The sequence below is a fragment of the Hypanus sabinus genome, chromosome 22 (assembly GCF_030144855.1).
Source record: "Hypanus sabinus isolate sHypSab1 chromosome 22, sHypSab1.hap1, whole genome shotgun sequence".
NCBI lineage: Eukaryota > Metazoa > Chordata > Chondrichthyes > Myliobatiformes > Dasyatidae > Hypanus > Hypanus sabinus.
Window position 1 is genome coordinate 52,589,124 of NC_082727.1, and position 16,685 is coordinate 52,605,808.

A 16,685-nucleotide genomic window follows, 5' to 3' on the forward strand; every position below is an offset into this window, starting at 1 on the left:
AAAGTCCTGACCTTGGTGGGGATTGCTTGATTATGGTGCCAGATTTCTCTAAGAGTACAGCTGTAAAGCATAAATTATAGAAGGGAATTTGTCCAGTGGATGTACGTAAGATTAGACATACATGTCGAACTTATTTTAGTAGAGATGAGTGGCAGAGATTGAGAAGTGCAAGCTCTTTCATTCTTGATTTAACTGAATTTATTCATATGTATTTAATTAATTCATGTCTTCTAGTTTCTGTAAATACTTTAACTATTCTTTATTGTACAAAATATTTATGAATGTTTTAGTAGATCTATTTTTTATTAGTTTTGAAGGTGTTTGAATGTCTCTTGTATGGTGCCATGATTCACAGACATTCCATCCCTTTGACAGAGATTTGACAGCCAGTTTAGTCCCAGGGATTAGCTTAATTGAAGCAAGTCTTTGAGATTGATGATGTGTAGAAGACAACTTCTTTTAACAGAAGTTTTCATGGGAAATTTTCTCCTGGGAAGAGCAGAGTTGGTGGGGAGATGATTGCTGACTGCTGACCAAAAATTTTGAGCTTCATTTACAAAAATCTGGAGGGACTCAGCAGGACAGGCAGCATCTATGGAGGGAAATGGACATTTGACACTTCAAGTCAAGATCCTTCATCTGGATCAGATGAAGGATCTCAACTTGAAACATTAACTGTCCATCTCCCTCTATATATAATGACCGACCAGCTGAGTTCCTCCAGCTTTTTGTGTGTTGCTCCAGATTCCAGCAGTCTCTTTGTCTCCAAAGATTTCATGACAATGTTTTTGATATTCAGAAGCATTCTAAATGATTTATCTTATCCAGGGTAATGATAATTGATGGTGAAGAACCATTCGATATCCCTGACTGTGAAGCATAGCTTGTCAAGACTTGTCTTCAAAATAATGCCATGAAAATGGGAAGTACAGTTAATAAATTATTACAACTGATTGAATGATCCAGATCTGCAACAAAAGTGGAAAAGGGCTGATATTTTGAAGTTGTCTTTCCAGCAATCATAAGGCCAAAAGACGTTGGAGCTGAATTAGGCCATTCGTCCCATTGAGTCTACTCCACCATTTGATCATGGCTGATGCAATTTCCTCTCAACCTCATTCTCTGACTATTCCTGGTAACATTTCATGCCCTGATTTATCAAGAATCTATCAACCTTTATCTTAAATATCTCAATGATCTGGTCTCCACAGCCACCTGTGGCAATGAATTCCACAGTTTTATGACCCTCTGGCTAAAGAAATTCCTCCTCATTTCTGTTCTAAATGGACATCTCTCTATTCTGAGGCTGTGCCCTCTGATGTTCAGCTCTCCACCATAGGAAACATCCTCACCACATCCACTCTAACAACATCATTCAGCATTTGATAGGTTCTAATGAGATCTTCCCTCAAATTCTTCTAAATTCCAGCAAGTAAAGGCCCAGACCCATTACTCTCTCCTCATACGATAAGCCTTTCATTCCCACAATCATTCTCGTCAATGTCCTTTGAACTCTATCCAATGTCAACACATCCCTTCTTAAATAAGGCATCCAAAACTGCTTACAATCCTCCAAGTGAGGCCTCACCATTGCTTTATAAAGTCTCAGCATTACATCCTTGCTTTTTTATATTCTCGACCTCTCAAACCGAATGCTAAAATTATATTTGTCTTCTTCACCTCTGACTCAACATGCAAATTAACCTTTAGGGAATCCTGTTCGAGGACTCCCAAGTCCCTTTGTGCTGTGTGCTTTTGAACTTTCTCCATTTGGTAAACAGTTTATGCTTTTATTCCTTCTACCAAAGTGCATGACCACACACTTCCTGACGCTGTATTTCATCTGCCACTTCTTTGCACATTCTCCTAATCTGCCTACGTCCTCTGCAGCCTCCCTGTTTCCTCAGTGTTAAGCCTTTCAATCCTGGAATCATTTTTGTGAACCTCCTTTGAACCCTCTCCGTCAAGGCCTGTTTGCATAAAGTTGTTATGTATTAATAACGCTGGCAATTTAAAACTGTGCCTGGATTTGCTGGTATGCAAAATACAAAACTGCATTCTTACTGTGACTGAGATGCTTTGATCTTAATTATGTTAGTACTTGAAGTAAATTTTACATATATCAAAGCAACAGGAAAATAACAACAAATTGGAAGCAAAGAATCCTAAAGGATCTTGTTTGTCATAAATAACTAATGTGATTTGTTGTGATGTGATATCCTGCATTATTTTTTCTAGACGATATTGCTTTTTATTCATGTTCCAATCTGCAGTTTGTCTTAATGTGTCTGGGAATTGTCTCTCTCCCACTAGAAATTGTGGGAAATAATTTGTTAGCTGCATAAACATATCTTTCCTAGTCAACAAGCTCTGCCCTGCTCAATTACACTATTTAGACATAAATACTGAAAGGACACAAGAGTAACGCAGATTTAATTAACTGTCAACTCTTTGGCAACCACTGACTTTAAGCACACAACTGCTCACTCAGATTCTCTCTGCATTAGTATTTTAATTTGATATAATGCCAGCAGTCTCAGGGTTTGTTAACTGTTCACTTGTTTTACATAGCTTGTGCCTCAGCAATATCAACCTCACCACTGATACTGATGAATGGTCATCAACTTGATACGTGACCTTTACTTCTCTCTCTTCAGATGCTGACTGATTGCTGAATATTTCAACAATTTCTGCTTTATTTCAGAATTGTGACCTCTGGAATATTTTGGTCTTTTAAATAAGTGCTAAAATAGTGGTTAGTGTTTTGTGGTGGAATTAAAATATGTGACGTTCTGTGGAGTATAAAGATGTTCATGGATCATTGCAAGTGCAATTAGTATTACAGGCATAGGACACTGAGGATCATTATTTGAGCTGAAGTTCGGTAGTGACACACTATCGAATAAGTCAAGGACAACTAGATAGTTTTCCATGGCCAGCAGATGCATCAGACAGTTGTTAAAATGAATGAAAAGGATTACTTAGATGAAAAGTGAATTAAACTATTTTCTACAGCAGTGTATGTGACATTATAGTTCAAGTTCAAGTTTAATTGGCATTCAACCATACACATGAATACACTGAAATGAAACACCATTCCTTTGGGGCCAAGGTGCAAGACAATGATAAAATTTATAGACATGGTAGGAATATTTGAAACTTTTAGGGAAATGCAATGGAGTACGAAGATCTAAAAAAGTTTTGTTTTATCAGTTGTCAGTGGCTATTCATATGTGGAATAGACATTCTACATTGTACTTTGTCTCTTTTCCAATTATCGATAACATTTTGACACAACCATAAGGAAAGAATGATTTCTATTAGAGGGAAAATATCCAAATTAGAAGTAGATAAGACCTCAATTCCTGCAAGCAAAATGATCTCCTTGCAATTTCCTTCTCAAGATGGTTTTTATAGCCACATTTATACATGGTATGGTGGAATTTGGAATGGGAGATTAATCCTGACTTATTGTTGGATGAAGATAAGGTTTTTTTGTGGTAGTTTCTGATGGTAAACCATCGTACCTAACTTCTCCCCGCTTACAGAGCTCAAGCAACAAATTGGCTGTGTATGTCCTATTATTGGGTGGTGGTGTGAAGATATGTCTCTACAAAGGAGTTATAACACACTTCTTTCCTCCATTAGCCTGCAGATCACCCTTGGGCAAAATGTAGCACCTGCTTTGCCCCTCTCCTCTGTTCAGGGTCATGTGAAGCCATGGGAGCAGGTAGTGGATGGTCATATGAACAGATGGTGCATATCACAAGTCCTAATTTTGTGACCACTGAGGTCAGGGAGACAACCTCTGAAGAGTATTATTAAAGACTGGGCTCACTCGTCTTGTGAAGGCACTGCCCAGAAGAAGGCAACAACAAACCACTTCTGTAGAAATATTTTCCAAGAACAATCATGGTCAAAGACCATGATCGCCTAAGTCAAATGATGCAGCACCTAATGATGGTGATGATGATGCCCCAATCTGAAAGACTAGATGCATAAAATAAATGAAATTTTAAAATATTGGTATTTCTTTTAATGAATAATCAAAATTTATCAAACTGAAGAATATATTTTGACTTTTAAATCTACACTAGCCAAATATGAAGGATTCAGTTAATCCTCACATCCAAGTATTTAGTTCATTGTTGTACAGGCTTTTGCAACTCAATTCTTACTCAAACATGTTTTGATGTGCTGGTGTTTCTAACTCCAATAACCTTCCAGGCACTGCTGCACTGATCTCCAGAAATGTTTGGGGCTCCAGGGCCCCCCATATCCTTTGAGGATTTAGATCCCTCATTCTGAAAACTTTTACAATTGAGAAATATGTGAATTATCAAGGTTGAAAGCCGAAGACTGAAGAGGAGATCACTGAGCACCAGGCACTTTGAAAGGCTGTGACTAAAAGCCTTTGTTTAAATTGTGTATAATTTAAAGAGGAAGGAAATATTGATTGCAATCCATACAAAGAATGACTTGGCAAGAGAAGTAGACTGGAGACATGCACGAGCTATTCAGCAATTTGGAGAGTATACTAAGAACAACAAAAGAGGCGTAGATTATGCATTTATTATGAAAAGGACAGGATCTCAATGAGGCATTGTCAGGGTGGACATGAGAAACTTTCTTCAATAAAACTGTGATAATAAACACAACACCACATTTCTGAAGCATTCTGAACACATTTCCAAAGCATTCTAGGACATTGTGTGTTGGCAAAGAGTAAAGCGAGAGATAAACATCTCTCCATTCTGCCTGAATACATGTTAAAATATCACCTACCAGTGGGCAGATCATGGAACATTACAGCACAGTACAGGCCATTTGGCCCATGGAAGTTGTGCTGACCTTTTAACCTACTCCAAGGCCAATCTAACCATTCTCTCCTACATGACCCTCTATTTTTCTATCATCTATGTGCCTATCTAAGATTAAGTTCCTCTACGAACACCCCTGGGATGGCATTCCACACACCCACCACTCTCTGTGTAAAAGAATTGCCTCTGACTCACCTCTGTGAAGGGACCATGTTTGGAACTGCTGTAGGAAGCATGGAGAGCTCCTGACTGGGTCCACATAGGATGTGTTGCTATAGTCACATGATGCACAAGTAGTGCACAAGAAGTTCCACACCATGTAACTGATCAAATTATGCACCTCCTACCAACATTCTGTCAGATGCTCAAGTTCACAGTGAAATTATTTATTTCCTCAAAAGAAATATGATGGCCAGCTAAACTCAAATTGACTTACAACTGCAAGAGGTTCTGCAGATGCAGAATCCAGATTAACACACACAAAATGCTGGAGGAACTCAGCAGGCCAGGGAGTATCAACGGACAGGAATAATCAGTTGACATTTTAGGCCGAGACCCTTCTTCAGGATTGGGTCCAGACCTGCTCAGTTCTTCCAGCATTTTGTATGTGTTCACTTATAACTGTAGTTTTAAAAGAGCCAGAAGGAAAAAGAAGAGGAGAAGGTGGGGTCCTTGATATAAAAGAGAAATATTACCAACACCCCAAAGATTGACATGTGAAATGTTCGTGCGACTTTCCTCTAAGTCTTTTACTATATGGTACAAACACTCATTTGACTCAGGTTATAGGCTCTTTTAAGATGTGTGTTGGTATCTTCTAACATGGAGCAATGGATGTAATTTCAAAGCAGTAATGGGAGAAGAGCTTGCAACGCACACTTCGTTGGGTAACAGTTGGCAGTCCAAATAAGGTGTGGCTAAGTTTTGATCACTTACAGACTGAGCAGGAAGAGCTGTGATGTTCCTTTGTGCTGAGTGACTGATTCTGTGCTGTATAGACTAAGGTAATCATTTGTCACCAGCCGCTACGTGGAAGAGTCCGTTTTCAAAGCAATTCTGACGTTGCTCTGGACCCTGCGACGAAAGAGCTAAGGACAGTGGTGACCCTAAGTGCTGAGTAAGGTCCAGAATACACTCAGACTGGAAATAAACAGCACAACACAAGTGAAACCCAAAGGCAAAATCTCAAACAGTATCAGAACTCCTAACAATTCAGCATGAGGCCTTTAGGTACAGAAGGAATGTGGCAGGCAATAGTATGCAGTCTGAGTCTGAAAGGGGCAGTGGAAGCTGACCATACTCCCGGGAACTGGAGTGCTGAACTTTGGATGCCTGCCTTTGCTCAGCGGGAGATTTGCTGTTCCACCTGATTTTTCAAAGTGGTCATTTACAGAATGTAAATAGCTCTTATCGAACACAGTGGGCCAGATCTTCTGTGTTATAACTGTCAATGGTTCTATGATTTGACTACCTTCTATTAATTGAACTAAAATTGACTAGAAGTAATAAAACGTGATTCTCTTGCATGGGTGTTCACAATTTAATTCTGTTAGGATTACAGTAAGGACAGCTAATCAGATACAGGGCAAACAACCTATTTGTTTTCAATAAATTGTATGATATTCCATGATTTTGAGCATTGACACAATGTCTTCTTATGTTCTTCCATCTGCTTCTATCACTCTTCCTCAAACAAATTTTAGTTCTCGCTATTTCTCTCTCCCACAGCCTGTCTGCAGGTCTCACTATCTTTCAGTTTGTTAGTGGGAGCAATATATTGTGAGAATGAACCCTCTATGACTTGCCTTTGTGGTGGAAGTTGGAGGTAAAATGTATTCTTCTTTACAGGGACTCTGCCTGCTGGCTGCCTGGCTGCAGTGTTTCCCTGTGAGCCTATGAGGGGTCTGGTGACTTTAACACTCCTTAAATTGATCCAAGTAAAGGTAGGAAAGTCAACAGAGTGGGTTTCATTGGGGGACATGTTTATGCAAAATCTCAGAAAATAGTGCAAATCTGTAGAATTCCTTAGAACGTACAATATAGAACACAGGAGCAGGCTCTTCAGCCCTCAATGTCGTGCTGAAGCAGCTAAAAAAAGTAAATTAAAAAAACAAAAACTAATTCCTCCTACTAAGACCTTGATTAATGATTCTTCTCTATATTCTATTGCCTTTTGTATTATTTTGTGTATAATTTTTTGACCATAATGAATAGAGCACCACTTTCTGACCATTAAAATACACTGTGTCAAAATATTCATAACAACAGCATTCAGCTTCTTTAACTTAGAAAATTTTGCTTGCCCACAGGTGATTTTCAGAATAAACGCTGACAGAGGTTTTGCAAAGGTCTCATAGGATGTCTGACAATCTGCTTCAAAACTCTTCTTTAAACCTACAGCAATAAGTGAAAATTAAAATGTGAGTAAGTTTGGAATCAAACTCAAATTGACAAGTTCTTGGCAGATTGCTGGCTGGAGCTGACTTTAGTTGAAATACAAGTCATTAATGGACTAAGTGACCATGTTAATGAGTGGCAGTGCAATATGAGGTCAGCTCATTTGCTAAAATGACAACTTGTACTGAACATGGAAAACTAAAGATTCCGCTGAGACCCCACCTGGGCTAATAGAGGAGTTTTCATGCCCAATGAAGCTGGAGAAAATTACCCCCTTTAACTCCCGTAACAGCTACAAGCTAATTGTGGTGAACTATGTGCCTGTCTGGACACACCCCCTGCTGACTGCTCCTGTGGCTCCTCCCACAGGCCCCTGTATAAAGGCGATCTGAGGCCTGATGCTCGGCCTCAGTCTCCAGGACATAGTATGATGGACACTCACTCCTGGTTCCTTCTTCCAGTCAATAAAAGCCGATATCTCGCCTTACGTCTCAGTGTGAGTTATTGATGGTGCATCACTAATCTAGCTAACTGTAGATATTATTGGTTGGCATTATTTGGGTGAAACACATGGAAGTGACAGGGCCCGGATCCAAGAATAAGGAACCACCCAAAGTTCGAATGATTTAAGCACCAGGCCAGATTGAATAGGTCGGGGTGTTGGCTGGAGGTGAGGGATGGGCCGGTTCAGCGTGCTAGTCCGTGACATTTACTCAGCTCTTTGTGGAACTGAAGCTGTAACTCTGAATGCTATTTTACTTACTTTTATTGTTCGCATGATTTTTTTTTCTCTGCACTTTGGGTGTTTGATGATCTTCATTTTTCAATGGGTCCTTTTGGGTTTCCTTGTTTTATGGCCTCCTAAAAGGAGACAAATCTCAAGGTTGATCTTTTGATAATAAATGTACTTTGAACTTTGACTTCTCTGAATTATATGTTGAAACAAATGATTAGGAAGAAAGTGGCAACTGAAAAAATTGCCCCAGCTGTTTGGAAATGAATGATTGTCTTCATATACCTGGTCATGAACTTAATATACTTTGAATATTTTTGTATCATCTCTTTGCACATTAAAGCTGGTTTTAGTAGCCAAAATACATAGTGTGAATTTATAAAATAAAGCACTATAAAAAGGCAGGTAATTAAGAATTTGTTACCTGATGAATAAATTTAGGATACTGGGTTTATAAAGTTGTGGTCAAGTATTTGCCAACTATTGAAGAAAAGGTGGATATAAATTATGGAATGGGTGAGCATTAGAACTAAAGGAGATTTAGAAAAAGCCCATTTCTGTTCCAGTAGATTTAAAGGAAAGATGAGCAGTATTGCATTTGTACCATGTAGATCACTTAGACGTTGACAGGAAGCAATAAAACTCCCTTCTTGAACGCCATGGCCTGACCTTAATGCATCTGTCACACTTTAACACTCAGTTCACTGAGACTCCTCGCCAAGGAGACCTGGTTTTGATGAGTACAGGGATATTTAGGAACGCAAGCAACTTTCAGCTAAAGTGAGGACATAGTTCAATATCAGTGACCCTGGGGCTTTTAGCTTGCAAGACTCAAATTCAGCCACTAACAACTTCACTGTTCCCTTCTGATGCGAACATGGTAACTATCAGGCAGGGGAATGAAAAATTGATAGCAAACCTTAATAAATGTCCGCTGTACCTAATGCATCTTGGATGGTGGTAACCAATGCTAATAATTTGAATAGAACCTTTAGTATTAGCAAAACATCTAAGGCACTTTATTGGATTTGCTAAATAAATCTTGGTACCCCACTTATGGAAATGGTTAAAAACTTGAAGCCTAGTTTTTAGAGATTATGCTGTAAGACAACTTTCCTCTCCCTGGCTTCTTCCAACTTTATTTCCTGGATGTTTAACTTGTCTTTCCTTTTGGGAAACCTCAGTATTTCTCCTGGTTAATTTCTCCCATGTGTTCCGTGGCACTGTCAGAACCACTTTAGTGTTAAAGGGCACTCCTGTTATGTTGAAAGATTTAAGTGCATAAGGAAAGTTATGTTTTGTCAGAAGGACGGTTGGATAGCTTACTAAAACACAGAGAAGTACAAGAAACCCCTACCTACCATTCAATCTATCCCATTGAAGTTCAGTGATTTATACTTGGCTGCCACTGGACTGTAGGCAGCTCTTTAGTTCTCAATTCCAGTATTCAGAACTTTGGAATTTATGCTAGAATGCTATTCAAGGAATTCTGTCTGATGGCTCTGAAATCATTTCTGCAAAGTGCACAGTCTTCTGTGAAATCTGAACCAACTGTGAACTGTTAATCCCTCTTCATCTCCGCCCCAGCTGAAAAAGACTGTGGGATTCCAGTTCTCCAGCAGTAATAAGAAATACATAATTCAGACTGCTCAGAGTTGGGGTATAACACAAACTTGGTTCTAATGTAACACCCAATTACAGACAAAGTCAAACCAGGCTAGGATATTGTGAAACCCCCATTACTTTGTCAAAATAAACATTAGAAATATAATAGGAAGAGGTTTTGGTGGGATGTGGAATCAATTTTGAAAGATGCAAAGAGAATTCAGTACACAGTAGCCTGAATGTAACACCACTATTCAGAAACATGAGAAAATCTGCAGATGCTGGACATCCAAGCAACACACACAAAATGCTGGAGGAACTCAGCGGGCTAGGCAGCATCTATGGAATAGAGTACAGTCAACTTCTTGGGCTCTGACCCTTCAGCAAAAGAAAACCCTTCTGCTGGTCTGCTGAAGGTTGAAATGTCAACAGTACTCTTTTTCATAGATGCTTTCAGGCCTGCTGAGTTCCTCCAGCATTTTGCGTGTGTTGTTTCTATTTACATCCCTGGTACTTTAAAATTACATTAAATGTAAGAAAGGACTTTCAAACGTAATACTCTCTTACAATGCATCTTTATATTTTTATTAGATGTACTTTTCCAAAGGCCATTCTTCATGCTCAGGGTATGCTCCATGAGTTTGCTAACAGTTTATTGATTTTGCACAGTTGATAGATAAATCTGCTATGTTTACTTAGAGAGATGGGAAAATGTTAAAAGAATTGCCTTGTCAATTGCCTGCTAGCAGGATATTTGATTGTGGGAGCATTATAGTTCCTGTTCTGATCCTGATCCTGTTTTGATCCTACAAAGCGCAGAAACAAATATCACTGTGATGATTGTACGTTCTAGTATCAATTGTTTGGTGACAATAAAGTTCTGAACTATTATAAGGGCCATATTTATCCCATCATGGGCAAATTTATAGGTGGTTTTTAAGCTGTGCTGAACCACATAGTCACGAGTGCAGAGAGAGTAGAGCAGCAGGCTAAGCACGTATCTGTAAACTCCTCCTGTATTGATTGACAGAGAGCAGATTTTATTACCAATCTGTACTGATGATGGTCTCCTGATAAGGAAGTCAGAACCCAAATGCAGAGGGAGATATAGAGACCCAGGTTTTGAGTGCAGCTGTAATTAAGAAACTGCCACCTGCTTCAGGTATCGTTGTTGTTTAGGTGGTCTAAAGCCCAGTAGAGAGCTAATAAGATTGCATCCACTGTAGACATGTTGTGTCAGTAGGCAAATTGTAGCGAGTCCAGGTCCTTGCTCAGGTGGGAATTAAGTCTAGCTATGAGCAACCTTCCATTAGAGAATAAAACCATAAGACATAGCAGGACTAGGCCATTCAGCCCATCAAGTCAGCACCAACGATTGTAAACCACTTCTATAAATCATAGCTGATTTATGTTCCCTCACAACTACATTCTACTGCATTCTCCCTGTAACCTTGGGCTCCATTACTAATCAAGAACCTATCAATCCAATGACATTGTCCCCACAGCTGTCTGTGTCAATGAATTCCACAGTTTCACTGCCCTCTGCCTTAGGAATCTCCTCCTCATCCAGGCCTTTCAATATTCAATACGGTTTAAATGAGATTCCTTCTCATTCTTCTAAACTCCAGCGAGTACAGGCCCATAGCTCTCCAATGCTCTTCGTTCATTAACCCTTTCCCTTATGGGATCATTTTCGTAAACCTTCTCAAGACTCTCTCTGATGCCACCACATCTTTTCTTAGCCATGGGGTCTAAAACTACTCACAACACTGCAAATGAGGTTTGACCAAATCCTTATAACTCCTCAGCATTACATCCTTGCTCTTCTGTTCTAGTCCTCCCAAGATTAATGTTAACATTGTATTTGTTAATGTTGCTGTTGGTGTCTTCCACAACGAGGTCAGCTGTAAGATACCTATTCAGTTCATTTGCCATTTCTTTTTACCATTACTACCACTTCAGCAGTCCAATGCCCACTTTTACCTCTCTTTTACATTTTACATATCCGAAAAATCTTTTGTTGTGCCCTTTTATATTAGTGGCAAGCTTACCTTCATATTTCAATTTTTTCTCGTTATTGCTTTTTCGCCCTCTGTTTTAAAATATTCCCAAACCTTTAGCTTTCCACTAATATTTTGCTATATGATATGAGACTATCATTTACTTTTAATGGTCTCTTTATCTTCCCTTGTCAGCTATAGTTGCCTCATCCTCCATTTAAAATGCTTTTTTTCCTTTGGGATGACTTTCAAGAAGGAGCTGGATAGATATCTGATGGATAGGGGAATCAAGGGATATGGGGACAAGGCAGGGACTGGGTATTGATAGTGAATGATCAGCCATGATCTCAGAATGGCGGTGCAGACTCGAGGGGCCGAATGGTCTACTTCTGCACCTATTGTCTATTGTCTATTGACCCAATCATACTGTATATCTTCTGAGTTACTGAGCTACTGCTGCTTTCCAATCATTCCAGTTACCTTCCATATCCCATTCCTCTCTCATGCCTCTGTGGTTACCTATACTCAAATGTGATACCGATACATCTGATTTTAGCTTCTCCATCTTAAGCTGTTGTGTGAATTCTAACATATTATGTACTGAAACTAGAGAGGGTTCAAAGGAGGTTCTTGAAAATGATTCCAGGATTGAATGTCTGGTCATATGAAGATCATTTGTGGCTCTGGGCCTGTATTCACTAGAATTCAGAAGAATGATGGAAGACCCCATTGAAGCCTATCAAATGGCAAAAGGCCTTGATAGAGTGGATTTAGAGATGATATTTCTTATGGTAGGAGAGTCTAAGACCAGAGGACGTAACCTCAGAATAGAGGGGCATCCTTTTAGAACGGAGATGAGAATGATTTTTTTTAAGCCAGAGAGTTGTAAATCTGGAATTTTTTGCTACAGACAGCTGTGGAGGACAAGTCTTTATGTATATTTAAGGTAGAGTTCGATAGATTCTTGTTTGGTCAGGGCATGAAGAGTTATGGGGAGAAGGCAGGAGATTGGGACTGAGAGAAAAATTGAATCAGCTATGATGAAATGGTGAAGCAGACTCGTTAGGACAAATGGCCTAATTCTGCTCCTATATCTTATGGTCTTCCATTATGATTACTGTCTCCTAGGAGTTCCTTTACCTTAAGCTCCCTAATCAAATCTGATTCATTATAGTCAAATCAAGTATTCCCTTCCTCTAGTGAGCTCAATGACAAGCCTTCTATGAATCACTTCTCTGGAATGCAGCATCAAGCTGGTTTTCCCAATCTACCTGCATATTGAAATCCTCCATGACCATTGTAACATTGTCTTATTTACATGTCGTTATCTATTTCATACCTTCAAAGCTCTTAACCACAATAGATGCAACAGCTACCCTGTTCTTCTTGGGCCCCAGTATGTTTGACACAATTTTAGAGCAGGTGAGAGCCCCTGACCGCGACCTTTGAAAGGCTGAAAATGCCCTTGAACATTCCAGCCAGTTGGTCTACACAAGTCTTTAGTGCCCTACCAGGAACACCATCTGGGTTTGACGCCTTGTGAGAGTTCACCCTCTTGAAGGATACTCAGATGCTATGGGGATTCACACAGATGTAGCTTTATTCTCCATGTCAACGCACGCATAAGAGACATTGAGTTCATTGGGGAGTGAAACATCACTGCCAGTTGTGCTGTCTGATTTCACCTTACAAGTAATGACAAACAAACACTGATGCAGCTGATGTAAATTCATTTGTGTCTCCAACTTCACAATGAATTACCTTTTCACCCTCACGATGGCCTTCCACAAGTCACAATGACCGGTTGCACTCAGCATCAGCAAGACCAAGGAACTGATGGTGGATAAGCACCCACAGGTCCTCATTGAGGTTTCAGTGGTGAGCAGTTCAAGGCCCTGGGCATTCACATCTCAGAGGATCTAAATTGGACCCACTACATCGAAGCAATCTTAATGCAGGCATGCCAGTGGCTGTACTTCATCAGGAGTTTGAAGAGATTTGAATTGTCATCAAAGACACTCGCAAATTTCTATAGATGTATCGTGCAGAGCATTGTGTCTGCATGCATCACCACCTGACGCATAGGATTGTAAGAGGCTTCAGAGGATTTGCATACTCAGCCAGCTCCTCACTATTGAGGACATCTTCAAAAGGCAGTGCCTCACGAAGGTGGTGTCCATCATTAGGGATTCTCCCCTTCTGGGGCATGCCCTCTTTTCTTTTCAAATCTTTTTATTAATTTTTAAACAAACATAAATGAAACATGAATACAAAGAGTTTGAGAGTACATAGTTAATAGTTTAAGTAGACATTCAAATATATAATAATCAATATATATAACCTTCCAAACTCATAGTATTTATGAACAAAAGAAATAAAAAGAAAAAAAAACAAAAAAAAGAGAAGGAAAAAAACACACTAACCAACATGGGCCATTGCATAATGTCAGATATATACAGTAGTGCCAATAACTCCGAACCTCCATCCAAACAATTAAGGATAATCAAAGTGAGGTTTAGGAAAAGACGATTTAACTCATATGAAAATGTTGAATAAATGGTCTCCAAGTTTCTTCAAATTTAACTGAAGGATCAAAAACAACACTTACAATTTTTTCTAAGCTCAAACAAGAGATAGTTTGAGAAAACCACTGAAATATAATTGGAGGATTAATTTCTTTCCAATTCAATAAAATAGATCTTCTAGCCATTAATGTAACAAATGCAATCATTCGTCGAGAGGAGGAGGATAAACGACTATTATTCACCATTGGTAAACCGAAAATTGCAGTAACAGGATGCGGTTGGAAATTAATATTCAGAACTATTGAAATAATACTAAAAATATATTTCCAATAATTTTGCAAACAAGGGCAAGACCAAAACATATGGGTCAATGAAACAACATCAGAATGACATCTGTCACAGGTTGGATTAACATAAGAATAAAATCGAGCAAGTTTATCGTTAGACATATGGGCTCTATGTACAGCCTTAAATTGTATTAAGGCATGTTTAGCACAAATAGAAAACGAATTGACTAATTGTAAAAATTTATCCCACTGCTCAGTGGATGTAAGACAATGAAGTTCTTTTTCCCATTCCTTCTTAATTTTTTCTGATACTTCTGGCTGTATTTTCATGATCATGTTATAAATGATGGCTACTAAACCCTTTTGACAAGGATTCAGAGCTAAAATTCTTTCCATAATGTCCAATGGACATAGTTTCAGAAAAGACTGTAACTCATTATACAAAAAATTTCTAACTTGCAAATATCTAAAAAAATGAGTTTCAGGTAAATTATATTTATTAGATAGCTGTTCAAAGGACATAAAGCTATCATCTAAAAACAAATCACAAAAACATGTTATACCTTTTGAAAAAAGAAAAGAAAAGAAAAGAAAATAAAAGAAAAGCTTGATCCATAAAAGAGGGCCGAAAAAGAAAATCAAATATTTTAGGGCTTGATAAAATGAACTTATTCAAACCAAAAAATTTACGAAATTGAAACCAAATTCGCAATGTATATTTGACTATAGGATTAGTTATTTGTTTATTCAATTTAGATAAAGAAAAAGGAAGTGAAAATCCTAAAATTGAAAACAATGAAAAATCTTGTACAGATTCACATTCCAAATTTACCCATTGTGGCCAAGCTGCTATAGTCGATTCTTGTGTCCAAAATATTAAATATCGTATATTGACTGCCCAATAGTAAAATCTCAAGTTTGGCAAAGCCAAACCGCCCTCCTTCTTAGGCTTCTGTAAATATGTTTTGCCTAGTCTAGGATTTTTATTCTGCCACAGATAAGAAGATATTTTGGAATCAATAATATCAAAAAAAGATTTAGGAATAAAAATTGGTAATGCTTGAAATAAATATAAGAATTTGGGTAATACCATTATCTTAATAGTATTAATTCGACCAACCAATGACAAAGATAATGGAGAACACCTGGTAGCAAGTTTCTTAATTTGGTCAATTAAAGGTAAAAAATTAACTTTAAATAAATCTTTATATTTTTTAGTAATTTTAATACCCAAATAAGTAAAATAATCTGTAACAACTTTAAATGGTAAATGTTTATAAATTGGACCCTGCATATTTAATGGAAATAATTCACTCTTATTAAATTCAATTTATAACCAGAAAAGTTACTAAACTGAGCAAGCAAGGACGAAATAGCAGGAATAGTTCTCTCAGGGTCGGATATGTATAGTAACAAATCATCAGCGTATAATGATAATTTATACGTCCCCTCCCCACGAGTAATACCCAAAATATTAGGTGATTCACGCATGGCTATAGCCAAAGGTTCCAAAGCAATGTCAAATAGTAAAGGACTTAAAGGACAACCTTGCCTTGTACCACGGAATAACTGAAAAAAAAGGAGATCTTTGATTATTGGTAAAGACCGAAGCAAAGGGTTTATAGTATATTAATTTAATCCATGATATAAATTTTGAACTAAAATTAAAATGCAGCAACATATTAAATAAATATGGCCATTCAACTCTATCAAATGCTTTTTCAGCATCTAAGGAAATGACACATTCTGGTATTTTGGGTGAAGGCGTATAAATAATATTAATTAATTTTCTAATGTTAAAAGATGAATAGCGATTTTTAATAAATCCAGTCTGATCTTCAGAAATAATTTGAGGTAATATATTTTCTAATCCAGTAGCCAAAATTTTACTAAAAATCTTAAAATCCGTATTCAGCAAGGATATGGGCTGATAGGATGCACATTCAATAGGGTCTTTATCTTTTTTAAGAATTAAAGAAATAGAGGCTTCATAAAAAGATTGTGGCAATTTGCCTATAATTAATGCATCTTTAAAAATTTTACAAAGCCAAGGAGAAAGTATAGAGGAAAAGGATTTAAAAAATTCTGCAGTATAACCATCTGGACCAGAAGCTTTACCGGAATTCATTGAAAAAATGGCCTTTTTTTATTTCAGTTTCCGTAATAGGTGTATCTAAGAATACACTATCCTCTACTGTTAATTTTGGAATATTCAATTTCCTTAAAAATTCACCTATTATAGAAGAATCCTCAACAAATTCTGATTGATGTAAGGAATTATAAAAATCTTGAAAGGCTTTATTTATCTCTTTATAGTC

General features: G+C 37.9%; 1 long non-coding RNA gene across 1 annotated transcript in view; it reads left to right on the plus strand.

Annotated features, from left to right (window-relative positions):
- The window catches only part of LOC132379786 (uncharacterized), a 40,586-nt gene extending 33,372 nt beyond the window's left edge, over positions 1 to 7,214 (plus strand). The window contains exons 2-3 of the long non-coding RNA XR_009507534.1: positions 6,669 to 6,763; positions 7,130 to 7,214. This is a non-coding gene — a long non-coding RNA (uncharacterized LOC132379786). The remainder of the gene's footprint in view (positions 1 to 6,668; positions 6,764 to 7,129) is intronic.
- The last annotated feature ends 9,471 nt before the right edge of the window (positions 7,215 to 16,685 follow it).